The 26,815-nt window shown below is 45.6% G+C and overlaps 1 long non-coding RNA gene across 1 annotated transcript in view; it reads right to left on the reverse strand.

Moving 5' to 3' along the window:
• LOC134983809 (uncharacterized) overlaps positions 1-26,815 on the reverse strand; it is a 377,280-nt gene that overhangs the window by 227,039 nt on the left and 123,426 nt on the right. Inside the window, exon 2 of the long non-coding RNA XR_010191712.1 lies at positions 538-639. This is a non-coding gene — a long non-coding RNA (uncharacterized LOC134983809). The remainder of the gene's footprint in view (positions 1-537; positions 640-26,815) is intronic.

Raw genomic sequence — 26,815 nt, forward strand, 5'->3', positions numbered from 1 at the left:
CCTGATGTAAATCATGACCACTGATGCGTTTCTCAGAGAAATTTTCACATAGTGATTCATTTTACCACTGACAATAAAGCTATTACTAGTGGAATCCTGTCAAAATTAAATAAACTCATATCAAGCAACAAATGTAAACTTGCTTATGCACGCTTCTCCCATAGACTTTACATAGGAACTTTGCTGCTCCGCAACGCCCGAACCGTGGCCACAATCGAATTTTTCTCTACGACTGGCATATCTACATGGTAAGACCTTTATTTTACTACCTCAACCAAATTTTACGTTCAGCCGTTCTCTCAAAATACGTCTCACAGTAGAAATGAATTAAAAGTAGAATTAACAAACAGAGAGAAAAAAAATGATCGATTATGACACATATGCGATAATATATGTTAGTCTGTTTCCCAAGGCAATATAAACATCATGTAATAATGCAAATTCCATCAGTCCTTACATATAAGAAAGCATGTACACAATATGGCTCTTACCCTTCAACCATGAGTAGAATATGAGAGTAAAAACATTTCTACTTACACTTTTACCTCTTGCATATAAAGGACTGTTGCTTCTCTTCATGATGACTGTGTTCCAGATAAATTCTCCAAGTAGACTTTCACAGGGCAGCCATCTAAACACCTGGGAAAAAAGTATTAAATATTACCATACTTATTGTTATTAATCAATGTAACCTAGTAATGTAGTTTTGTTGCTTCCAGTAATTAGAACTTTGAAAAGCATAATTTTGGATCATGTAAAGTGCAATTTTGTATCTTGATTTGGTAGAAATGAGCTGCTGTATAATCAATATAAGAACTACGGTCTGTCACGTTTCCGACATGCATGTGAAATTGCCGCCCCTTTTCTGAAGGACCACTCAGCTCTCCAGGAAGGGGTAAGTACTGTATATACACTAGGAAGGGAGCAGGACAGAGCAGGGATGTGGTGGGACCACGGTGGGCAGGACAGAGCAGTGATGGGACCAAGGAGACTTGGCATATGCCAGGTCTCTTTACTAGTGATATCATACCCCTTTTCCACTACTGTAGCACGGGTCGCAGCCGTGTCGCCTGACATGGCGGTGACCCGTGCTACAGCCCCCTAAAGACAGCGCTCACCAACCCGGCAATTGCCAGGTTGGTGATGCGGCTAGTGACGCGGCAGGGGCGGCACTGGGAGATCACATGATCTCCCAGCGCCGCCCTCCCATACACTGTGAACGGGAGCCGTGTCGCCTCGACGCGGCTCCCGTTCACACTAGACAGCTAGCCGTGTTCAACCCGGCTAGCTACCAGGGTAGGATTCCCGTATCACTTGATCCGGGAATTTGCCGGAGGACCCTTTTCCACTAGGGAAAAACACGGGTAAATGCGCGCCGCCGCGCATTTACCCGTGTTTCTAAGAGCTAGTGGAAAAGGGGTATCCCTAACAACTCTTTAAGAGTTCTCATCTTTTCTCATCCCTTTGTGATGAATTGTAACAATGGTATTTCTCTCCAGTGCTAAAGCCGCATTTATTGGGGGAGATTCAATTGTTTAAAAAGTCAATTGGGTGCCTGTTTTTTTCCCTATCTAATAGACAGGAAAAAATAAACACCCAACTGACTTTTCAAACATTTGATTTCCCCCCATTGAGTCATTTACATGCGTCAGTGCATTTTGGTCTCCAGAGAATTATTGCCACTTGTATAATACAGAAACACACAAAAATAAAGTTGCTTCACCTCAAACTATTTTAAAACTTTACACAGCAACGTCTCCTCAGCAGAATGAACAAGCCTGGAGTTCTGGTAATAGCCACAGGAAGGTACTTTACTGATAGACCAACAATGTGCAAGCTCTAATAAAAAAATAAAAAAAATTGTCAGCTCTAGTCGTGATCAGAATTATTCCCATATAGGGGGTAATTCCAAGTTGATCGCAGCAGGAATTCTGTTAGCAACTGGGCAAAACCATGTGCACTGCAGGGGAGGCAGATTTAACATGTGCAGAGAGAGTTAGATTTGGGTGTGGTGTGTTCAATCTGCAATCTAATTTGCAGTGTAAAAATAAAGCAGCCAGTATTACCCTGCACAGAAATAAAATAACCCACCCAAATCTAACTCTCTCTGCAAATGTTATATCTGCCACACCTGCAGTGCACATGGTTTTGCCTAACTGCTAAAAAATTTCCTGCTGCGATCAACTTGGAATTACCCCCATAGTGGAGATCTACAGTAGGATGTAATGGAGTCCGAGATCACCGAAGGTGCGGGATGCCAGACGATCTGGAACGTTTTTTTAAAGGGGCAATCACTTAGAAGGCATAGTTTTGCCTTGTAAATGATTGCCCCTTTAAATAAAAATCCAAGCTCAGCTGGCCTCCTGCACCTCCGGCGATCTCAGACACCATTACATCCTGCCGAATAGCTCTAACTCATATGATAATGAGACATTTTTTGTATAGAAAAGATCAACTAATGGCTTACTGAAATAAATTAATTTTATTGAATGAAATGATAGAAGCACATATGTCTGGGGAATTCTTTCCTTCACTCCCAGAAACCAATGGTGTAAAAATGATATATAGCAAAATATATTTAGGACAGTGGTTCCCAAGCTAGGGGTGCCTTGGGGTAATTGTAGGGGATGCTCTGGCAGGGCCGAAACTAGGGTAGGGCAGACGGTGCCTTGCACATAGCACAGTTTACTTTGAGCGCACTGTCTGCACTTACCCTGAATTGGCGGCTTGCGCAGGTGACTTACTATGTTATAGTCATGTGTTTAAGAGGCTCTACCTGGCATAATGTATATAAGGGGCACTATCTTGCGAAATCTGTATAAGGGGCTCGATCTGGCATAATGTGTATAAGGGGCTCTACCTGACGTAATGTGTATACTTAATTTAGTACTTTTTAATGAATTTCTCAGTAAGAAACTTTTTGGCCTAGAGGTAATGTGAAAAAAATACTAATTTTCTAGGGATCCGTATTTCAAAAAAGTTTGGGAACCTCTGCTTTAGAATATTAGTTCCACTTGCAGTGTATAGATGAATAAAAAATGGAGAATATAAAACAAGTCTATTAAACGTTTTAAAATGATTCTACACCAATAAAATATATATGACAGCACAAACAAATACATATTTTAAAACATAGGCACTAAAAATACTGATGATAAATCATAAAAAAAGTAAAAAGTAAAATAAATAAAAAAATAGAAACAGATTTCACACATAAAAGACAGTGCTTGTGTCTCAGCAATGCGTTTCTCGGTGCAACAGACACCTTCTTCAGGCAAAAAAATGACAGTTTTGCACAAGTTCAGGAATCATGTCATTGTGCAGCGGTGGGTGGGGCCTGATGAGGCAAATGTCATCACTGCATAATAGGTGTGGAGCTTCAATGTCAAACATCGCATGGTATAACCTCACACTCTCCACTTAGTTCTCCCCTCCATGTGATCTCAGAATGGAGGCAGAAGGAGTAGTAGTAGTAGTAGTAGTAGTAGTATGGTTCACTTATCTCTAAGGGGTTTATTTACTAAGAGTAGGGTTCTAAAACCCAGGTCTTCAGACCGGCTTTATGCCCAAAATTAAATGGGAAATGCTACAGCTACAGTAGTAAAAGCATTGTGTTATAAATGTCAGGCATAAACACGATTGGAAGCATCAAGTTTTAGAACCTAACGCTGAAATAAAACCCTGATAGGAAAAAAAAGCAACTCCTTCACTTTGCTGGCTGTCATTTATGAAATACACACAAGGCACGCTCCCACCCCCCACACGTTTGGGCCATGGAGGTTCCCTTACGGGTATTTTTAAGGGGAGATAAAAAAAACTATGCAGTTGTGCCATATGCCCAGTATATTTACATTTAACATGAGGTCTCACTGGAATATTCTAATGTAAGCCAAACACCAGTGGGTTGCTTCCAGGCCTGCCACAGTGAGGGCACAGTGTTTGCTGTTCCTGCTGAGTAATTAAGTTTAAGTGTATCCTGAGTTTGTTTCTAACGTTTGTATAGCATATTGTAGGCTGCCTACTCCCATTGTGCCTGTAAATAGTATCTAAGGAATACATCAGCTTTTTTAGGAAGCAACTGAGGCTGAAGTGCACGAGAGCAAGCACAAGACAATATCCCACAATGAAAGGACAGACTAGATGAACCTGTTTGTTAACATTATTAATATTATTATTATTATTATTATTGCTATTATCTTTAACTTATATGGGGCCACGACGAGTCTGCGCCTCTTGTTTAACTGCTAAAATAAGCTGCAATAAGAAAGACTCTTTCTTATTGTTCTATATGACGCTTATTAATTAAAAGGTCCCCATGTGGCTGATTCTGAGTTGGATAATGCATGTGCGTCTTTTGCCAGTGCAACATGTGCGACTTTATGCTAATACCGCTACAAGCCCTTCCTTGGTGTACATCCGTGCGTCTGCAGGTGCAAGGACTAAGACGCCCAGTTTGAGCGACTTTACATGCTGAAATTCTGCTTGTACATCTTTAGAGGCAACCATTGTTTGTACCATTAAAACTTGCATCAGCCCCATGCTAGGTGCAGAATTTCTATCCAGTATGGCCTCAAATGACAGCTAATTAGCGTTCAGTTCGCAACAGCGTTGAGTTTTGATTACATGTCCAGGGCCAGATTAACAATGCCAGATTAACAATGGGGCGGATGGAGCTACAGCTCCAGGCCTCCACATAAAAATAGGCCCATCATGCTGGCCTTAGGATGATAACACCTACCCAAAAAAATCATAAATCATAAGTATTAAAACTGGTTTTGTAGTTTTCTCACAAAATGATCCAATTTTTCTATGTTTATGTATTTTTAGGGAGACATTGGTTCACATAGTGAACCACACGTGACTCGGGCCACAGCCACACAGCATTGGTCACAACACCTCTCCATCTCAGTATAGGCCCTTGACAATTTTCAGCTCCAGGCCCATGTGGCCCTTAATTTGGTCCTGGTCGCAACACTCCCACAACAGGCCCATAGGATAGATAGACCATCTGTGTCCGTCTAAATTGCCACGTCCCAGCACATTTCCAAGAAACTTTGGATACCTTGTGTGTCAATTGCAACTGTGCCTCTGTGTGTACACACCGTGTGACGCATGCACATTGCGGCTTTTTAGCGGCTCAGATGTATTTGCGGTTTTACAACATGACTGTGTGCACGAATGTGGGCACTGCTTGTGACTCAGCGCTATGGCTTTTTACCTCCACTTCTAGCTTTAAAAAAAGTTTGTATTTGAAATGCTCCATTACAGTAATTAATTTGCATATTTACCAAAGAGTTAAAAAAAAAAAAACATCCTTATAGGCCCCTAAAACTTCTTGGAAAACTTTATTTTATTTATTTTTGAAACTCAACACCCACATAAAGTCATTCAGAATAACGCATCTCAAAACATACTCACCTTTCTTCCCTCAAACTACTTACCCACTAATTACCAAGCCACTGCACACAATAGGAATGGCCGTAGATGGGTTAAGCATCAGAAATCCGCCACCCCTCTCATCAGTGGTAAAACTATTTACCATCGGGAGGAAACCATCAATGGTCGACGGTCGTTAGTGATGCTTACGCTTACATTCTACATGCACTTTCATTATACAGATGCGTTAATTCAACCCTCACTATGCCAATAAAGCATATAATTTTCATAATAATACGCCAATAGCATATGACTTTGGCAAAATTCAGTGTCACTTTTGCAAAGATATAGGGGCTGAAAAAAAGATATATATTACAACTTCAAGGGGAAAAACATCGATTTTTTTGCACAAAGTGTTTCCTGTGTAAACAGGAATTAGCATTACACATGCTGGATATACCGAAACACATGGTTTAGAAAATTGCAAGTCATAAATTTAATGACTTCATCTAGAAAATGAAATTACAAATGGGCAGTGCTAATAATTTTGCAAACTGAATGACCAGTGATTTGGCCCTAATTCAGACCTGATTGCAAAAGAAAAATCTTTCTCTAATGGGCAAAACCATGTGCACTGCAGGGGGTGGGGGGTGGGTTGCAGATATAACATGTGCAGAGAGAGTTAAATTTGGGTGGGATATTTTATTTCTGTGCAGGGTAAATCCTGGCTGCTTTATTTTTACACTGCAATTTAGATTTCAGTTTGAACACACCCCACCCAAATCTAACTCTCTCTGCACGTTATATATCTGCCCCCCCCCCCTCCCCTCTGCAGTGCACATGGTTTTGCCCATTACAGAAAAAGTTTGCTGCTTCGATCAGGTCTGAATTAGGCCCCTTGCTATTCTCCAGTAGTAATGTGCATAGCAGGTATTGTACTTCTTGGATTTATGAGCTACAAAAGAAGTGTGTGTATGAACATGTCTTTTTATTGTCACATTGTTACGTTCACCATGACCTGGCTTAACAATTTCACTAAATGGGTCAGTGCGTCTTATAAATACTTCTGTGTTGTGGCTCACACAAATCTGATACACAATCACTTAACAACATCCTTCGTCAATGTCAGAAAGGGGAAAAATAAAAGAATGGAGTCCAATTATTTTAATCAGTGATCCATGCAAGAAACATTTGAGACATGTAATTTATTGGTTATTGAATGCCAAAAGTTAAATTATAATGCACCCATCTTTATTACAAGATATTATTATTAGAAAGGTGCTATTTGATTATTGATAGTGTACAAAACTTTTACAGAATATTTCTGAGTTTTAGCTAAAGGTTATAGTGTATAACATTTTGCCAAGTCACGGAAATCTTGGTAACTTATTATATATTATCCTCCCTAATCTTGATTAGAAATCCTCTCCAGATATTGAATTCTCCAAATGTAGAGATCAGTTTGAAATTCGGCAGCAGCCAGTTGGACGGCTAGTTCATCTGTGTCTCCTTATTGTCTAAGTATAAAGGGGGTAATTCAGACCTGATCGTAGCAGGAATTTTGTTAGCAGGTGGGCAAAAGCATGTGCACTGCAGGGGGGGGGGGGGGCATATATAACATGTGCAGAGAGAGTTAGATTAGGGCGGGTTATTTTGTTTCTGTGCAGGGTAAATACTGGCTGCTTTATTTTTATACTACAATTTAGATTTCAGTTTGAACACACCCCACCCAAATCTAACTCTCTCTGCACATGTTATGTCTGCCTCCCCTGCAGTGCACATGGGCCCTCATTCCGAGTTGTTCGCTCGCAAGGCGATTTTAGCAGAGTTGCTCACGCTAAGCCGCCGCCTACTGGGAGTGAATCTTAGCATCTTAAAATTGCGAACGATATATTCGCAATATTGCGATTACACACCTCGTAGCAGTTTCTGAGTAGCTTCAGACTTACTCGGCATCTGCGATCAGTTCAGTGCTTGTCGTTCCTGGTTTGACGTCACAAACACACCCAGCGTTCGCCCAGACACTCCTCCGTTTCTCCGGCCACTCCTGCGTTTTTTCCGGAAACGGTAGCATTTTTTCCAACACGCCCATAAAACTGCCTGTTTCCGCCCAGAAACACCCATTTCCTGTCAATCACACTACGATCGCCAGAACGATGAAAAAGCCGTGAGTAAAAATCCTAACTTCATAGCAAATTTACTTGGCGCAGTCGCAGTGCGGACATTGCGCATGCGCACTAAGCGGAAAATCGCTGCGATGCGAAGATTTTTACCGAGCGAACAACTCGGAATGAGGGCCCTGGTTTTGACCAACTGCTAACAAATTTGCTGCAACGATCAGGTCTGAATTACCCCCAAAATGAATACTATTGACTTTCTTTATTGTGGGATCAGATCCATATTCCTGGTAGGGCAGTTACAGTATGTACAGAAGAAAGGATTAGTGTAAAACTGTGGTTTATACAGGATGGAAATGGGATCCCAGCGCAGGGGATACCGGCAGTCAGAATATCCCGACGCTTAGGATCCTGACACGTACTTGGTAAGTATACTACCCCTAATCCCTAGCCTCCATAACCCTCCTTTTCCATCAGCCTGACCCTAACCACCCCCTTCCCCCCAGCCTAACCCTAACTGTCCCTGGTGGTGCCTAACCCTACCCCCCCCTCATTTCAGTCTAAACCTAACCATCCCCCGGGGTGCCTAACGCTAACCCTCCCTCCACGCAGTCAAACGCTATCCCCCCCCCCACACACAGTCTAACCCTAACCCTTCCCCCGCATCCTAAACCTAACCCCCTCCCAGTGGCTTAACAGTCTGGAATCCCGGTAGTCCTTCGTCTGGAGTCCCGGTAGTCCGTGGCGCCGGCATTTCATATTGGTATTCTGAGCAGTAGCGGGATTGTGTGACATGGCGCCCAAATCACAGGATGGACTTATATAGAATCCTCTAAAATGGGGTAATGTATCTGTGCAGGAGGGCCTTAAGCTGGTTACAGACCCCTGAGGGGAAGATGTACTTAGCAGTGATAAAAGTGGAGAAGTGAGGCAGTGGAGAAGTTGCCCATGGCAACCAATCAGCACTAATGTAACGTTTATAATTTGCATACTATAAAAATATACAGAGCGGCTGATTGGTTGTCATGGGCAACTTCTCCACTGGCTCACTTCTCCACTTTTATCACTGCTTAGTACATGTTACCTAAGTAATGTATGAAAGCTGGAGCAACATATCTTTCCATCCTTCACTTACATAGAGCTAGGTCGCTATCGTTGTTGCCCGGTTGGGCGCACAGCTGAGCCGACCAAGTGAAGTCACTAGCGACCACGGATACCCGCATACTGGGCATACACACTGAGCAGTATGCCCGATATGTCGTTACGATTCGGCTGATCTGTTACTGACAATAGACACCGGTGTTATGTAAAGGGAGGGCAACTAACTTATATATTCAGTTCACAGCTATTATACATAAGTTGCAAGTAATGCAATACATTTATATAAAGTGTCCATATGTTTATTCACCTCTTACTTTTCAGAACAAAGGAAATGTTAAATTAATTAGTACATATCTGACAACACTGTACAATGACATCTTTCTATGAAACATCAAGGTCTGTTTGGAAAGACATAAAACAGAGTATAGATTTCTTCCATCTTTCTATCTAACATATAAAAGAGGTATAAAGAAGTAGCATTGCACCCCGGGCTGACCTGGTTTTATAGCCTTATATGAAGGAGAACAAGAAAAACACTGGCTTTGTGCCTTTTCTGACTTATAAACCAGAAGATTCAAAGCCTGTGTGTGTCTTTGAAATATGATTTATTAAGTCTTTATGGCTAAAGCACCATGAACAACTCAATGCAGGGCTTAGATAAATAAATAAATAAATAAATACATAAATACATAAAAATAAATGGAAAAAGAGACAATAGGAGGGGTGGCCGCCAGACATTGTAAAATAATAGATTGGTTGCTTATTACACCATCATTTACCATTGTAAAACTTTTTATGTGATACAAGATGGTGTCTATATGCTGCAATTAAACTGGACTTGGCTGGACATAAACATGGAAAAATGATCTTTATTGGTTTCTGAAAAAACAAAGTTGTTAAACAGAGTAACTGCTCTGCATATTGGGCCTGATTCGTGTTTCTAAGTAAAGCACAAAAGGAAGCGGGATGCAGTCAGTTTACCTCCAATCAAAATACAGACGTTCAAAATCCCGACACCAATTGGCCGATGGTCAAAATCCTGACAAGGTCAAAATCCCGACATGGACAAAATACCGACATTCAAAATACCGACAAGTTCAAAATACCGACAGGTCAAAATACCGACAGGAGTTTTTCATGATTTTTTTCATTGAAACCGACTTGTTCATACTTTACCATCCCAGTGGACCTGGAGGGGGAACGTGCCCGAAGCATGGCGAGCGCAGCGAGCCATGCGAGGGGACGCGGTACACTTTATATGGTGTCCATGTTGACTTATGTCGACATACAAAAAAAGCATGTCGGTATTTTGACCTGTCGGCATTTTAGATGTCGGTATTTTGACATTGTCGGTATTTTAAATGTCGGTATTTTGTCCATGTCGGGATTTTGACCTTGTTGGGATTTTGACCATCGGTCAATTGGTGTCTGTATTTTGCACGTCGGTATTTTGATTGGAGGTATTTCATACCGATCCCGGTGCGAAAAATCCAATCGCACGGGCGTTCGCAAGGTGATTGACAGGAGGAAGCTGTTGGTGGGTGGTAACTAACCGTTTGTTGGGAGTGTCAGGGAAAACAAAGGCGTGCCCCAAGCGTTTTTAGGGAGGGTGTATGACAATAGCTCTGGCCCCGATCAGTTTGTTCTCATCGTACTGTAGGAGTAAGTCCTGGGCTGCGCAGAGGCTGCACACAGGGGATTTTTGCAGCTCGGTGTACACATGGGATCGTACACTTGCACAGCGAATTTACACTCCCTCTGGAGGCAGTGACTATCTGAAGGCAGGACAACAAAGTTAGCAGCCCAGCGATCAGGTGTGAATCACCCCCATGGTTTGTTCCAGACACAGGGGGTAATTCAGACTGGATTGCTGCAGCAGCAGCGATTGCAGTCTGAATTACTTTGTGGAGTGTGCACGCGTACCCTGGGAGCCCAGTGAGATGCTATCAGCATCTCACTGGTGCGATCGCCTCTGCCTGATTGACAGGCAGAGGCGGTCACGGGGCGGGAGGGGGTGTGCTAATGGCATTAGAATGCCTTTGGTGTGGCGCGGTACGGAAGCATGTCCGGACTGTTGGGGGGCTGGCCGTGGCGGCTGCGTGATGTTACACGCAGCCGCTGCAACCCGGGATGCGGCGAGTAGTGGCCTGCCAGCGCGCAGGAGCTGCGCTGGCAGGGAGCTACTACTCAGGTACAAAAGCATTGCTGCCGTGCTATGCTTTTGTACCTGTACGAGGGGGGGGCAGAGCCAGACATGCGGGGCGGACTAGTCTAGTGTTGGGCGTCCCACCGCATGAAACTGATCGTAGATGTGCTAAATTTAGCACATCTACAATCAGGTCTGAATTACCCCCATGGTTTGTTCCAGACACAGTTACTTGCTTTTTTTTTTTGCTTTGCTTACAAACAAGAATCAGGTCCACTGACCTCACCGTACCTTCCACATTGGAAAGGGGTATATTCGAATTCATGTCTCCAAGCTGCCAGACTATACCGACAAATCAAGATGTCCTGCCACTAATTACTAAGGGCTTGATTCAGAGGTGGATGCAATGGTGATCATTGCACAATCAAGCAATTTTTTTTGTACTGTGGTGTATTCAAAAATGCAGGCGATTTGCGACCATTCCAGGGGCTTCTCTGAGCCTGCGACTAAATTTGTATACACTTGTAGAGGCTCCAGTGGCTTACTTGTGACAGACATTCTGAGCAGGGGTGTATCTACTCATTGGCCAGGATGGCACTCGCCTGGGGCGCCAGGCAAGGAGTGGGCACTGCCTGGCAGTGCCACCCGCGGCCAAAGCAGAGAAAAGCAGTACTGTTAGACTGTACCTGGTGAGAATCTGTTACTGCTGGAGCAGCACTGGTGTCCGGCAGCACCGCACTTGTAATCAGACTCAAAATAAACTACAGCTCCCAGCAGCCCTTGTTGCTGGGAGCTCCCGGCAGCAAGGGCTGCTGGGAACTGTAGTTTATTGTGAGCTTGATTACAAATCTGGTGCTGTCGGACACTAGTCTGATCACTAGTGCAGTGCAGTGCTGACGGCCCCCGGCGCCGCACCGGCCGTAAGACTCTCACCAGGTACACAGCACTTGTTATAGATCTTTTGTTGTTGAAGATAATAAAAAGGTGCCAGTGTTTGGGAGAAGGGACTGTATTACCTGGAAAACTACACGATTTTCATGCATGTTAGATCATGTAAGTAAGTAGTAAGTAAGCGAAAACTAACTTGTTGAGTGTAATAAAGAAAATACATATCTTACCTATTTCAAGGCCATGTTCAACGAAATGTATATCAGTTAATTGTATAATTGATCATTTTATCTTGGAAGTGATGGCACCCTGATGTTTTTTCTAACAAAAAGCACTTCTACCATCCAACTAATGGTGTTTGGTTAATGGCTGGGTCCATTTAAGGCTCATCTCACAGCATCTCATTAGCATTTCATTCAGGATGCAGTCAAGATGCCGGTGTTTGGCATACTGGCGGTTGGAAAGCTGACGCCAGCATCCTGAAACTGTTCGGAATGCTGATGCTGGCATCCCAACATAGATAGCAATGCAGAATGCCAAAATCCGGATCAAATTGGTGCCAAAGTCTCCACTGGCAAGCCCCGTGGGAGGGTTAGGGTTAGGCTGCGAGGGTGGGAGGGTTAGGGTTAGGCTGCAGGGAGGGAGATTAGGAAGGGTGGGTTAGGGTTAGGCACCACTGAAGAGGCTTGAGGGGGTTAAGATCAGGCTGTGGGAAAGGTGGGTTAGGGGTAGGGATGGTGTAACGTGAATACGAGACACTACTGTGCAGTGTAATGTGAATGAGGGACACTAATGTGTGGCATAATTTGAATAGGAAATACTATTGTGTCCACGCCCTTCCCCCACAAGACCATGCCCCATTTACAATACTCACACCTTATTCCAAATGTGTGTGTGTGTGTGTGTGTGAGGGGGGGCGCCAGCCCCTTACTTTGCCAGGGGCGCTCGGACCCCTAGATACACCCCTGATTCTGAGCAACCATTCTGATTGATGGTGTGACTGTTGGTGTGTCGTTGTACGGCGAATGAGAGTCTCCACCAGCGTGCACAAGACAGCAGCTGTGGCATTGTCATATTTTTGTAAATCTGCTGCGTGTGCAATCACAGCAGAGACAGCATTTGAATCCACCTCTGAATAAGGCTTGTGAGGGCACTGGATTTAGGACATAAAGCCCACCTTTATTCTCGACCCTCTTTAAATACAGCACTCACACAGATAAGGGGTAGGTGCCTTATAATCACATATTTACGAAAGGTAATGTAAAAACAACAGACGCCTCCTAGGTAACATCACATAAAGGGATTTTAACAACATCTCACCAGAATTAACACCAGTCTCCCCAGAAGTCCCAGCAGAGTCCCCAAAACACATCAGAGGCAGCTACACCAGTATAATATAGTTCCTAACAGGGTCTCAGGTAATTAACTCTAGCAGACTCTTCAGCATCATGGCCACACGGCCACTGTGCTTCACCAACACGGTGAGGTCCCAGCAACTATACCCTGTCATCTGTAGCTACAAGGATATGCCAGCAAACTTTCCAGCACAATGTTATGATTCCAGCACTCTGGTCTGGGGAGATCTTATAGCAGGGACCTGAGTACTGGAACGTAATGCTGGGAAAGGGAGTGGGAACGGAAATAGCCCCTGGCGCCCTAACTCCGTTGTCTCGCCCGTGCTGTCAGAAATCTCTTGCGATACTATGGTTGCTTGAGCCCATGGCAGCCGCGTTTGAAGAGCGGATTACGTCTGCCCAACTCCGATGCCCCCTCAGGTCTTAATGGGAGACAAAGAGAAATCCGAGACAGGGTGATAACAAGGGGCCCTCTAACTAAGCAACAAAGCCAGGGGCTACAAGCTAACCTAAAAGTAGAATATGTACGGAAAAACCGCCAGGGAAAAGGACAACCAAAATACCCACTTGTCCACTCTCCTACCTGGCACTGCCGAGTTCCGGAGAGGATTTGTGGAAGCGGAAACCTCCGCAAATGCTCCGAAACAGAATACAAAATTAAGCGGGCTGAGCCGCAGCACACGGCAGAGCCACAACTCACGAACACCACACGAGATTCTCTGGCGACGGTTGCGGACAATTGGGGACCAGAGACTTCTTGGGATGAGATGACAACTCCAAGATTCAGGAACTCTGAGGACAGGAATGACCGGACACAGCAGGACTGGAACAGACGTTCAGCAAACCTAAGCAGCATGCAGGAAGCTATTACCGGCGTCAGTGTGAAGCACTGAGAAGGTATTTATCAAGGAGTCCTCTAATCAGATGTTCAGAGCCTGATTACCCTAAATGCCGTGCAGCTGCCCTGCTGCACGCCCAGAAGACCAGTGTGTGTGTGTTACTGGATTGACCCTGCAACGGGGAACGCGGTCCGCCCGTGGCGTCCCCGTTGCTAGGGTCCAGGCGGCTCAGCGCGCCCGGCGTCCCTGCGTTGCTAGGGAGCCGGCGGCTAAGCGCGCACAGCGTCCCAGCGTTGCTAGGGACCCGGCGGCTAGCACACTCGGCGTCCCTAGTTGCTAGGCGCCGGGCCGCGAGGACATCGCGGACCATGGCGCCTAACACACCTTCAGCACAAGCTGCTAAAAAAACACACTTTCAGCAGTTTCCAGCAACACATGATTTGGAAAGACTGACACGCCCCGCTCTCGGCACCTATTTCCGTTTAAAACCACCTTGAAAGCACACACCTCCCAACTTTAGCTTTGCTGGAAGAGGGAGTCCTGCGTGGCGAAGTCGCGTCCGCCAGGGAAAGGGGGCACGGCTTCTGAGAAAGGGGCATGACTTCGAGATAATGCCACGATCGCGGGCCACGGCCCCTGTTTCTTGTCCCTATGGGGGCATGGCCAGCGCTCTGTGAGCTGCTGGCATGCCCCCAGTCTCTCTGCCTCCGCATGCGCACAGCGTCTACTCACTGCTGCTCTAAAGAAGAGCAGCGAGTGCAGGATCCTCATAACTGCCCCCCCCCCCCCCCCCCACCACCACCACCACGAGACACTGCAGCCCACAGGTGGGACAGCAAGACAGTCCCAAAAAAACAGGATTGCCCTGCGAAAATCGGGACAGTTGGGAGGTATGAAAAAATGACTACGGGGGTGTTCATTTCATAGGGCCAACAAAACAGGAAAGCATGTTGGGAGATGCTGTCCTACTGGGTGGTAATGCTAAAGAAACAGCAATTTATAAAGAAGCATGCTGGGAGATGTAGTCAAACATGCTTCGGGCTCGGTGGCTCGCTCTGCTCTGGGGAGTAGTTGTTGACGTGGATAGTGAAAGTGCTATCCCACTGACCTTGCTCCTCCCCCTGGCATCAGAGGCCCTTTAGCCCACTTGGAACTAGTATCCACCATAACTTCCGGGGAAACAGAAAGTCCCAGCGCAATCTTTACCCAGAGGAGAGACCACCCACACCGCCAGGCTCCATTTTAGCACAATCAGGTTAGTATACGAAAAGACACCCTTCACAACTGTCTAAATCCTCACATGGCCCTAAATCCATTCTCTTTTAATTGCAGACATGGGGACTATCCTAAGTGTATGGACACATTTAAACAGATTATATATGATATCCCGGCAGACGGGATGCCGGCTGTCACTATACCGACAGGGGCATTTCGTCTGTTGGAATTCCGCCGAGTCCCCTCGTGGGGTCACTGCACTCACTGCGCTTTGGGCCTGCTGGCTCGCTTTGCTCGCCAAAGTTTATATTCCCGCTCAGTTGGTGCCGTGGATCCACCAACCGAGTGGGAATAACCCACGGTTGTCGGGATTCCGACTGGCGGCATTTCACCGCCTGACATGATTCCGTTGTCTGTCTCCTGAACGCCGGGATATTAACTGCATCCCGTTTAAACTAGGAAGGCTGGTTATACACAGTAGTAAGGATTGTGATAAAACTGCAGTGTGAAAGAATGCAGCTGAGTATGTGTGCGCTACATGTAGGTAGGCAGCATTTTCCTTAACTGCAAAGAGACACACAAATAGTTGAATTTGCCCCCGTTGCATCGAAGCGTGGCTTTTTCAGGCATTTTTACTAAGTAAATTCGCTCCTGACTCTAAATGAAGCCCTAATTGACTTATTTTATTACTGTAATTGTTCATTTTTGCACAGAAAAGAAAGTATGGCAATTATAGCTTGAACGACTTTAATATCCATTTTCTCCTAATGGAGCACATTAGAGAGGAGTGAAATTTTGAAAAATGCTCTGCAGAATATTTACTTCATTTTACACTTGCCTGTGGAGTTTCTCATGTTGCTTGCATGGCCCTAAGTGTACTATATGGAATTCCTCCTTCAGTAGGCCTCTCGTTCCATCCAGGATGCATTTGGGTTACACCAAAGCAGCTCCCTTATTGTACCCCAACATCACCACAGAGCAGAATTAATTCACAGTCATTATTATACCATCATATTGAAAGTAACATCTATACAAGGGCTGGTTTGTGAATCACACCCAACTAGACCTTTTATAGCATTAATTGAAAGCAGCTGTCTGGAAAGGGGGCGTGTCCTGAGACCACACCCTTCCCGAGTGGTCCATCGCAGATACGGAGATGCTGGGCTGCCCCCAAGGTCTCCCTGCACTGTGAATAGATGCCGTGTGCATTCATCGGCAGTGAGCGCTAAACAGCAACTTTTCCCACCCATGGGTCACTGCGGCCTGCAGGTGGGGATGTCAGAGGGAAAGTTGTTTCATCGGGGTAACTCCATAACGGCAGGACACATTTTATCATTTGCCCCGCTGAAACAACCTTGCGGGAACACTATTAAAGCATTTCTGAAACCTAATTTGAGACTGCCACCCTCCAGTAAATTTGTGGAGAAAATACATGGGGTGTCATTTCAACCTGCGGGGCGGACTCCCATGCGGGGGAGTCTGCTCCGCATGTCAGGCCCCCCCTCCCCCCGCACAAGTACAAAAGCATCGCACAGCGGCGATGCCCTGGGTTGCAGCGGCTGCGTGTGACATTACGCAGCCGCTGCGGCCCGCCCCCCACAAGGACCGCGCCCCTAAAACGGTGGGCAAATGACGCCGTGCCGCCCCGTCCTGCCCAGCGACTGCCTGTCAATCAGGCAGAGGCGATCGCTAGGCAACGACGGCCTTTCGGCCATCTGGCATTCGCCGGCGCATGGGCAGTTCTGACTCGATCGCACCGCTGCCAACAACTGCAGCGTGCGATCGAGTCAGAATGACCCCCATGGTCTCTTCCCAGTACTAAATGGACTTCAAGGACAGTTGAGTTAAAACATTTAACAGGAATAAACCCAGAGAGCACTGAAATAATTCTACTATGATGAGGAGGATGTTCATTTGAATGTCTGTTAGTCTACTGGCCCATGTTGATTTGCTGTGTGAATTCCGGTTAGTTACATACAGTACAAGCACAAGTGGTGGGGTCATTAGATTTAACCCTGTTACAGCAGGATGAGAACACCCTATGCACATGCTTAGCACAGAAGGGACATATTTGTACCAATACATCATAAATGACCCCTACAAACTTCTAAATCAATAAAGAAAATTTGAGTCCACATGTAATATAAATTACAGGAGGTCAAACTAATAATGAACAGTGCTAATCTCTATTACCGGAAACTTATAGTGTGACATCGTTACTTGCCGTTATATGGTATTGATTTGGCTTTAAGTGTGATAACATACAATGACATTTCATCTATATAACTTGTATTGCGCTTGCTATCCTAACAATAAGGATAATAAGGATTGTTCTTTCAGCTCACTGGAACTATTTTGTGTAATCATCCTATTTTCGATAACATTCAGGTAAAATAAAATGATTTCAATGATAATAGTAAAACACCATGTATAAAGTAGGATTGGGCTTACACTCTTACTCTCAGTCACAATTCTTTAAGGGTTAGGTTTATTTATTGTACTAATGGTTTTTATTGACTTTACGGGGGCACGAGGTTTAGTGTGGTAAAAAACCTCTTGAGCTATGTAATACAGGGGTTCAGTATGACTGACTGGACGGGATGCCGGCAGTCAAAATACCGACGCTGGCATCCCGATAGTTGAAATCCCAACAAGGGAGGGGTAAGTATGTTATCCTGTCTCCCCTACTCCTAACCCTAACCTTTCCCCTTAGTGCCTAACCCTAACCTCCACCTGGTAGTGCCTAACCCTAACCTCACCCTGGTGGTGCCTAACCCTAACCTCACCGTGGTGGTGCCTAACCCTAACCTCACCCTGGTGGTGCCTAACCCTGACCTCACCCTGGTGGTGCCTAACCCTAACCTCACCCTGGTGGTGCCTAACTCTAACCCCCCACCCCCACCCCCACCCTCTGTAGCCTAACCCATATCCTACCAGGTGGCTCCTAAAGCTGATCCCCCCCCTGCCCTGGCCCTAACCTGCCCACTATACTTATGGTTGGGACGCCGGCTACTGGGATTCTGGCGTCAATCTCTTGACCTTTTCGGGAATCCGCCGTCAGCATTCTGACGGGTGCTGATATTCCGACTGCCGGTATTCCGACTGCCGGTATACTGACAGCAGGTATCATATCCACATCCCATAATACAGAAGTGTTTTCTTTCACAAAGCCTCAATACACCATGTGGTGCAAATGCCCAATGGGACTGAGCAGCACCAAGTGGTGTAGTTTACATGTTGTGCCTTATTCACATCGCAGATGCAGCGAAACATCACTAAATCTGTACCAAAGACACTGGCTTGGCTCCCTTCTGTTTTGATGGGCTGTATTATATGGCTAATGGGGGATTTATATATAATGTAATCATATAATTTAGCTCATTAATTTTAAAATTAAAAATCTATGGTATCTACAGCGGGTGTGGTATGGAAGGTAGATAGTAACTATGTCGACCACTGTTGGTCGACAATAACTAGGTCGACAGGGTCTCTAGGTCGACAGGTCAAAAGGTCGACATGAGTTTTTAATATATATTTTTTGTGTCGTTTTCTGCGTAAAGTGACGGGGAACCCCAATTAGTGCACCGCGTCCCCTGACATGGCTCGCTTCGCTCGCCATGCTTCGGGCAAGGTGCCTCGCTGCGCTCTGCACAGGTTACCGTTCCTAATTGTAGTCCACATGGATCGTTAAGTATGAAAAGGTTCAAAAAAAGTAACAAATCGTGAAATACTCATGTCGACCTTTTGACCTGTCGACCTAGAACATGTCGACATAGAGACCCTGGCGACCTAGAAACCCTGTTGACCTAGTTACTGTCGACCAATAGTGGTCGACCTAGATAGTGTCTACCTAGTTACTGTCGACCTAGAGACTGGATCCCATCTACTACAGTCATTAAGTAGATATCACTTTTAATGAATTTCATTATCAACCAGGTACAGTACACACTAACGTACCTACAGCCCCCGTAGCCATTGCAGGGGCTTGGAGGCACCAGGCTTGGGGGGGGGGGGCCACGGGAGATTCCGGTCCGCAGGGAAATCTGCTAATGTCCCTCCAAAAGTGTCCGCCACCTTGGAGGAGACAGATGCAAGCGGTCATACTTGACCCCCTAGCGTCTGACTCCCCTCTCCCTGCGCAGTACTGCAGCATTACCTGGAAGTGCAGGAAGCACTCAGCACAGGCAGAGGGGTGCCAGCTACTACCCGCCGCCAACAAGCTACACCCCTGGCAACAAGCATTCACCCCTGGCAATTAGCATTACACTGCTGGCAACGAGCATTCACCCCTGTCAATGAGCATGACCCCCTGAGCATGAAACCCCTGGCAACGACCATTACACCCAGAGCATGAAAACCCTGGCAATGAGCATGACACCCAGTGCATAAAACCCCTGGCAATGAGCATTACACCGCTGGCAACAAGCATGACACCCAGCGCATGAAACCAGTGGCAATGAGCATTACACCCAGTGCATGAAACCCCTGGCAATGAATGAGCATGACACCCAATGCATGAAACCACCGGCAACAAGCATTACACCCCTGGCAACGGGCATGGAACCCAGAGCATGAAACCCCTGGCAACGAGCAGGTAATTTAAAAGTAATTTGAACCTTTACTGTGGGGCATAATGTGTCAGGGGCATCGTGGTGTTTTGTATAATGTATCACAGGCTTTAAAGTGTGTGCCATAATGTATCACGGGCATTGCGGTATGTGGCATAACGTGTCAGGCTGCTTCAGTATGATATGTCGGCTGTTGAGATCCCGGCGGTCAGTAGACTGATGCCAGGATCCCGACAGAATACCGTATGAACGGTCAGAATCGCTGACTGTTCTGACACCTGCAGCTGTCGATTTCGACAGCTGCAGGTGGCGATGCCCATAGACCAAAGCAGGGACAGAGTTGAGACATGCGCAGAGGAGCCAGCCGGGCAGGTAGACACAGTGCGTCAGCACAGAGCTGACGCGCTGTGAGCTCAGGGGGACAACGCTGGAGAGGGGAGCTTTCGCTCCCTTGCTTCGGCAGATGAGATGTTCTTACATATTGTCTATGTCCCTTCCTGCCTCACCTCGGTAGTGGGGCGAAGCAGGAAGTGAGGCTATAATACATTTACCCCTGTATCTGAGTCAGAATCAGACCCGCTGTAGTTCTGGAAGAATAATCCCGGCCTGTACAGGACCCTGTACCATTTAATATGTCCAAAAACTGTTGTTTATCTTAAATTTTAGCCTTTTCTTAATATTATTGGAGATATGAGAAATGTTAAGCGCTATTTTTAATACTGCCGCCACTATTCTACTCCCTGATGAAAGAAATTGCAGCTTGTGTTGACAACTGACAATTAGCAATCTTTTTTATATCCGTTGCTAATGAGCTAAATTACCTGAAAATTAACAAATGTACATAATTATTTTGCAAACACAGCAACAGTTAAATGCAGTTTGATTTGCCAGGTAACAGAGGTCATGATTATAGGTTCACCAAAGCACTGCAAGCTGAATTAATGAATAAAATTAAATCATATATATTTAGAAATAAAAAGCATAGTGGTATTTTAATATGTTACCATGGCGACATATAATGTGCATATGCAACACAAGCAATATAGAGCCAGAGTGATAGCCTTGGAAAAACGATGAGCTCATTTCGTCTGGCCTTGTATTGACACCTGCGTATAATGAGATACACTGTGGAATCACTGCACCATTTATGATGGGCGTCTATACAGGGGGGTTTCTGACCCCGTTCTTGCTGTTTACCACTCTAGCTTCATGGAAAAAGAACAAATTGTACTAATGGATAAATTGACCCATCACAAGTTATGTAATAGCCGTCACTCAAAGGTTTAGTCGTTTCCATCAGGGGCGTAGCTAGAACATTATGGGCCCCATAGCAACATTTGAAGGGGCCCCTGTCCCAATGCTTCTAGAGAGTCAACTCTCCACTCCTGTTAATTTTATGCCACAAAATAGTGCCCTAGTTCAAATTCTGAACCATAGTAGGATATTAGTTAATGTTATGCCTCATAGTAGTGCCCTATTCTATTTTATGCCCCATAGTAGTGCCTTAGTTCACATTATGTCGCATTGTAGGGTTGCCAGTACACATTATGCCACACAGTACCCCCAATTCACATTATGATATACAGTGTCCCCAGTTCATATGATGACATAATACAGTGCTACCAGTTCATACTATGTAACATTATAATGCCCTCCAGTTAATTTCATACCACATTACAATGTCCAGGTTCAGGGACATAACTAGATATATTGCAGGCTCCAAGGCAAATATTAATATGGTCCCTATGTATCTAAGATTGGTGAAAAATGTATATAACACATGTAACTTGGACAGGTAAGGTGGGCCCCTCTCAGCTCTGGCCCCATAGCAGCGGCACTGCCTGCACCTATGGTAGCTACGCCCTTGGTTTCCATAACTCCTTTTTGAATCACTCTACTTTAATATTAATTATTTAAACTACTGTTGCCTTTTGGTAATTCATGTCTTTGATTTTACCTCCAAAAAAGTTTGAGATAAACAATCAGGGTAATGGGCCTATCGCTCAAACGCTAACTACGGCGAAAATGACAATTATCACTGGAGAAAGAGTCATTTTAAGATTGTGGATATCTATTACACCCAAGTGCTTGGGAAATCATTGATTTCCCCAGTGTACACCTAATTAACTCATAGTGATATTAATATCTATCAAAGAAAAAAACAAATAAATATTTAATATGCCACAAAAAAAATCCATAATGAGGTCCTGGGTTCGACCCGAGATTGGTAACACAGTTCCAAACCGAGTCAGACCCGAGACATACCCCTTTTCCTCAGTGGCGCCTTTCCGGGTAATTCCTGGATCAGTGCCGTTACCACTGCACACGGGTGCGGTATCAACGTTTTGAGATGCCATCATCTCTTTATGCCAGAATGCAGCTCTCACAGTGCTGGAAATGGTCCAGGGTCGGACGGCCAGGGTAACCTGTTTCCACTGCAGCTCACCTGGGACCTTCCTGTCTAAAACCCTGCAAGGGACCCCAGAAGGATTCCCGGGTGACTGGATCAGGGAAGCGCCGTTTCCACTGCCAAAAATCCTGGGCTCTCATGCAATAACCAGAGATTTTCATGTCAGTAGGAAAGGGGTATTTGCCACTACATCACATGCCAACCTGCTCAATTTACTACAGATCAGTGGCCATACTACTTTTACCATCAAAATGGACAACATTAATACTAACTGGTTATACGCACACAGGGACATAGCCAGAACTTTGTGGGCCCCATAGCAACATTTTGAAGGGGCCCCCGTCCCAATGCTTCTAGAGAGACACTTCTCTGCAGCAGTTGTTAATTTTCTGCCCTATCAGGGCCGTAACTAGGGGGGGGGAGCCTAAGGGGGCATGTGCCCTGGGTGCAGGATTTGAGGGGGCGCCAAGGAGTTACAGAGGAGCAGGGAGTTTTTGTTTAGTTTTTTCTACCGGCAGTGCTGTGCTGCTCCAGTGAGACAGCAGACAGCTCCCAGGGCAATGTATCTGACTCACCTGTCTGCCCGCAGCTGGCTCCGACGCTGTGCGGGTGAGCCCCAGTACCTGGGATCTCTCCCATGTTGGCTGCTGTCTTAAACTCTCTTCTTTGCCATGCAATGCTGCGACTAGCATGCGGTGCACCATGCAACTACTATAGAAGCGCACTGTGCACCCAGTTAGCAGTATCAACCTCCGCTTGGCCTCCCAGATTGGGGGATTTGGTGTAGTTTATAGGGGGGTGTAGTGCAGTGATGTAGTGTACCATATAGGGTATGAAGTGTGGTCATGTATTGCAGTATATAGGGGCATGTAGTGCACCAATGTGGTATAGCATATAAGGGGATGTAGTGTAGTGATGTAGTGTAGCATATAGGGTATGTAGTGGAGTGCATAGGGGCATATAGTGTAGTAATGTCGTTCAGCGTGTAGGGGATGTAGTATAGTGATGTAGTGCAGTAGATAGGGGAATGTAGTGCAGTGATGAAGTGTTATGATATAGTGCAATGTATGGGGACACACAGAGGAGCATGTAATTGAACACGCTGGTGGGGCATGTGACGCATAGGGCATTTGAGGCACAAAGGGGAATATTGTCCAGTAGTATCCCCTTTTCTCAAAATGTTTGATAATCTGATTATTTTAGTCTGATAGGTTTTTTTTTGTGTGTGTGTGTGTGTGTGGGGGGGGGTCTCCAAATTACTGCCTTGTCCCGGGTCACGAAAAATCCTAGTTTCGGCCCTGGCCCTACAATGGTGCCCTAGTTCATTTTCTGAACCATAGTAGAGCCTTATTTAATGTTATGACCCATAGTAGTGCCCTAGTATCATTTATGAATCGTAGTAGGGATTATGTTCACCCTATGTCACATTTCAGAGCTGCCAGTACACATTATGCCGCACAGTACCCCCAATTCACATTATGATATATAGTGCTCCCCGTTCATATTGTGCCTCATTACAGTGCCCAGGTTCATGTTATATAACATTAAAATGTCCTCCAGTTCATTTTATACCACACTACAATGAGCAGGTCCAGGGGCATACCTATATATATTGCAGGCCCAAGTAAAAAGTTTGAAAGGACCCCTACGTACCACCCAATGGCAAAAAATGTATATAACACATGTAACTTTGATAGGGAAGGTGGGCCCCTCTCAGCTCTGGCCTCCATAGCAGCTGCACTGCCTGCACCTATGGTAGCTACAGCCCTGTATGCACATAGGCAAATGCGGGGGGTCCAGTTGACCAGAAACACCCCTTCTCCACAGCCTGGCCAGCGGCCACTACATGCACTATAAAGGGTGGAATGGAGCTGCTGCACATGCCCAGTGGCGGCGAATTTTCCTACCAAGTCTGGTGTGTGTGTGTGTGTGTGTGTGTGTGTGTGTGTGTGTGTGTGTGTGTTAGTAACCCAGATTGCATTCCCCATACTTACAATGGGAAATGCGATCTGCGCCGAATTTACAAAAAATAAATAAATAGAAAAATACTGCAGTGTGCCCTGTGATAATTTTGCCAGCTCAGGCTGGCGAGATCACAGGGCAGCACTGCGATGTGCACCCTTTTGCCAAGCTGTGTGGGGACCCAGCAGTTTGATCAGCTATGTGTGTCCGATGAACACATAAGCTGATCAAAGTATTAAAAAAAAATAAAAATAAAAAAATCATACTTACCAGCCCCAGGAGCCAGTGTCCGCTGCTCCAGTGAGCGCTGCCGGGCGCTGGGTCCGCCATATGTTGCGCTATGATCACGGTGCAGTAAGTAACGTTGGAAAGCGGCAGTAGACTTTACAGCAACGGGGGTCACAGCGCAGAAGAAGGACCCGACGCCCGGCAGCCTCCTGGAGCAGCGGACACCGGCTCTTTGACGGCTAAGTATAAAATCCGGGGTTCTTTTGTGCGCGGGGGTAGTCGCGATGGGGGGGGATCCTGTCGGTGGTGGAGCATGCGCAGCAGGACTTCGGGGTATTTTTTACGAAAAATACCCAGATGAAGCTGAGGAGAGGCATGTCACAGCATGCAATAATTGATACATCCAATATTGTAGTGCGAGTTGGGTCGAGTTTATCACCTGTCATTCGCATCATCAGATGCGGATGGTGATAAATAGAACCCCTAGAATTTTCCCTCCAGTAATCCTATATTTGCCCGTGGCACAGGACCAGATTTTCCTCTTAAAAAATAACCCCTGTGTAATCAAATTATCCATTGTTACTCAGTTTCAGCTTCATGGTCTGTAATGGCTGGACAATCCTCTGTCCGACACTTACCCCTAGGCACAATAGCATAGCTGCTGTTATGAAGGAATGCTAAACCTCAAAAGATAAGAGAACAAAATAAAATATAATAAATATAGCAGCACTGCAATAGGCACTTAGCAAATACAATACATTCTGTGTGAACAAGTATTACAAATATATATTTATTAATAGAAACAAATCTAAATTAAATAGAACACAAAAAATTAATACAATGTGAAAACCGCTGGTACCACACTATAACAAATAATAAAGTGACCTTAAATATTTTATAGTAGAGAGTCCAGGAAAAAAACTGCCAATAATATTAAATGTATAAAAATAAATTAGTCAAAAAAAATCCGACACAATGTTGCAGATATAATAATGGGCAGGGTGATCACATAGTATTCCAATAATACTGTGTTTATGCAAAAAGTAACTGATAATGCCTCTCACTGCCTCTATCATCTTTTTTCTCACCTACAGCAAGAGCTCCAGCTCTTGCTACTGTACATATCCACCTACTCACTCTAACATGTATGATCTCACAAGCAGGCCCTCTCTTCTTTCTATGTACTACTACTGTACATATCACCTACTCACTCTAACATGTATGATCTCACAAGCAGGCCCTCTCTTCTTTCTATGTGCTACTACTGTACATATCACCTACTCACTCTAACATGTATGATCTCACAAGCAGGCCCTCTCTTCTTTTTTTATATAGAATTGTTATATATGTGTTATTATTGTAAATTTGTAAACTTGTCTGTTACGGTTTGTACGTATGGAATTTTTGTGTACAGTGCTATGGAACCCTCGTGGCGCCATATATAATTAAGGTAGTAGCAGAAAAGAGTTAACTATTAAAAACTGCCTCACGATGTGCCCATGGTACTTTCTACGTTTCACATATGGAATTGGCAACAATGGGTTCCAGAGCTGCAGAAGCCCAAGCCCCACCCCTGAATGTGTGACGTCACACAATGTGGCTGTGGACACACTGTGTGTGACGTCACGCAGCTGCCGCGGCCCACCCCCACCCCCAACGGTCCGGCCACGCCTGCGCTGGCCGGACCGCGCCCCCTAAACGGTGGCTTAACGCCGCCGTCCAGCCCCTTAGCACCCAGCGACTGCCTCTGCATGTCAATCAGGCAGAGGCGATCGCTAGGGTACGACGCCCTTCAGCCGTCCAGCATGCGCCGGCGCATGCGCCGGCGCATGCGCAGATCCGACCCAATCGCTGCGCTGCGATAAACTGCAGCGTAAAATGGGAAGTTTTTGACCCCGCACCAACAGATTAGGGCCACCGCAGTGAAAACAAAAAAATCCAACATATTAAGACCCACACAGTAATGCCCCCTGCACCATATTATGCCACACACTGCAATGCCCTTGATACATTATGCTCTACAGTAAAGCTTCTCACTACTTTTAAATTACCTGCTCGTTGCCAAGGGTTTCACGCGCTGGGTGTCATGCTCGTTGCCAGGGGTTTCATGCTCTGGGATTCTTGCTGGTTGCCAGGGGTTCCATGCTCTGGGACGGGTGTCATGATCGTTGCCAGGTGTGTGTAATGCTCGTTGCCAGGGGTAATGCTCGTTGTCAGGGCTCAGGGGTGTATAATGCTAGTTGCCAGGGGTGTGTAGTATTTGTTGTCAGGGGTAATGCTCGTTGTTGTGGCTCAGGGGTGTGTAATGTAAGTTGCAAGTGGTGTGTAATGCTAGTTGCCAGGGGTGTGTAGTGCTAGTTGTCAGGGCTCAGTGGTGTATAATGCTAGTTGGCAGGACTGTGTAATGCTAGTTACCAGGGCTGTGTAATGCTAGTTGCCAGGGCTGTGTAGTGCTCGTTGTCAAGGGTGTGTACAGCACCCACCAGCCCGCATCTCCCTCCTCCTCCTCCTGCCCGCCAGTTGCTCCCCTGCTCCCCCTCCCACCCTTCATTAGTACTCTGCTCGGGGGCGCAGTTTCTCAAAATGACGCATTGCGTTGTGCATCATTAT

Source organism: Pseudophryne corroboree, chromosome 1 (genome assembly GCF_028390025.1).
Source record: "Pseudophryne corroboree isolate aPseCor3 chromosome 1, aPseCor3.hap2, whole genome shotgun sequence".
Lineage (NCBI taxonomy): Eukaryota > Metazoa > Chordata > Amphibia > Anura > Myobatrachidae > Pseudophryne > Pseudophryne corroboree.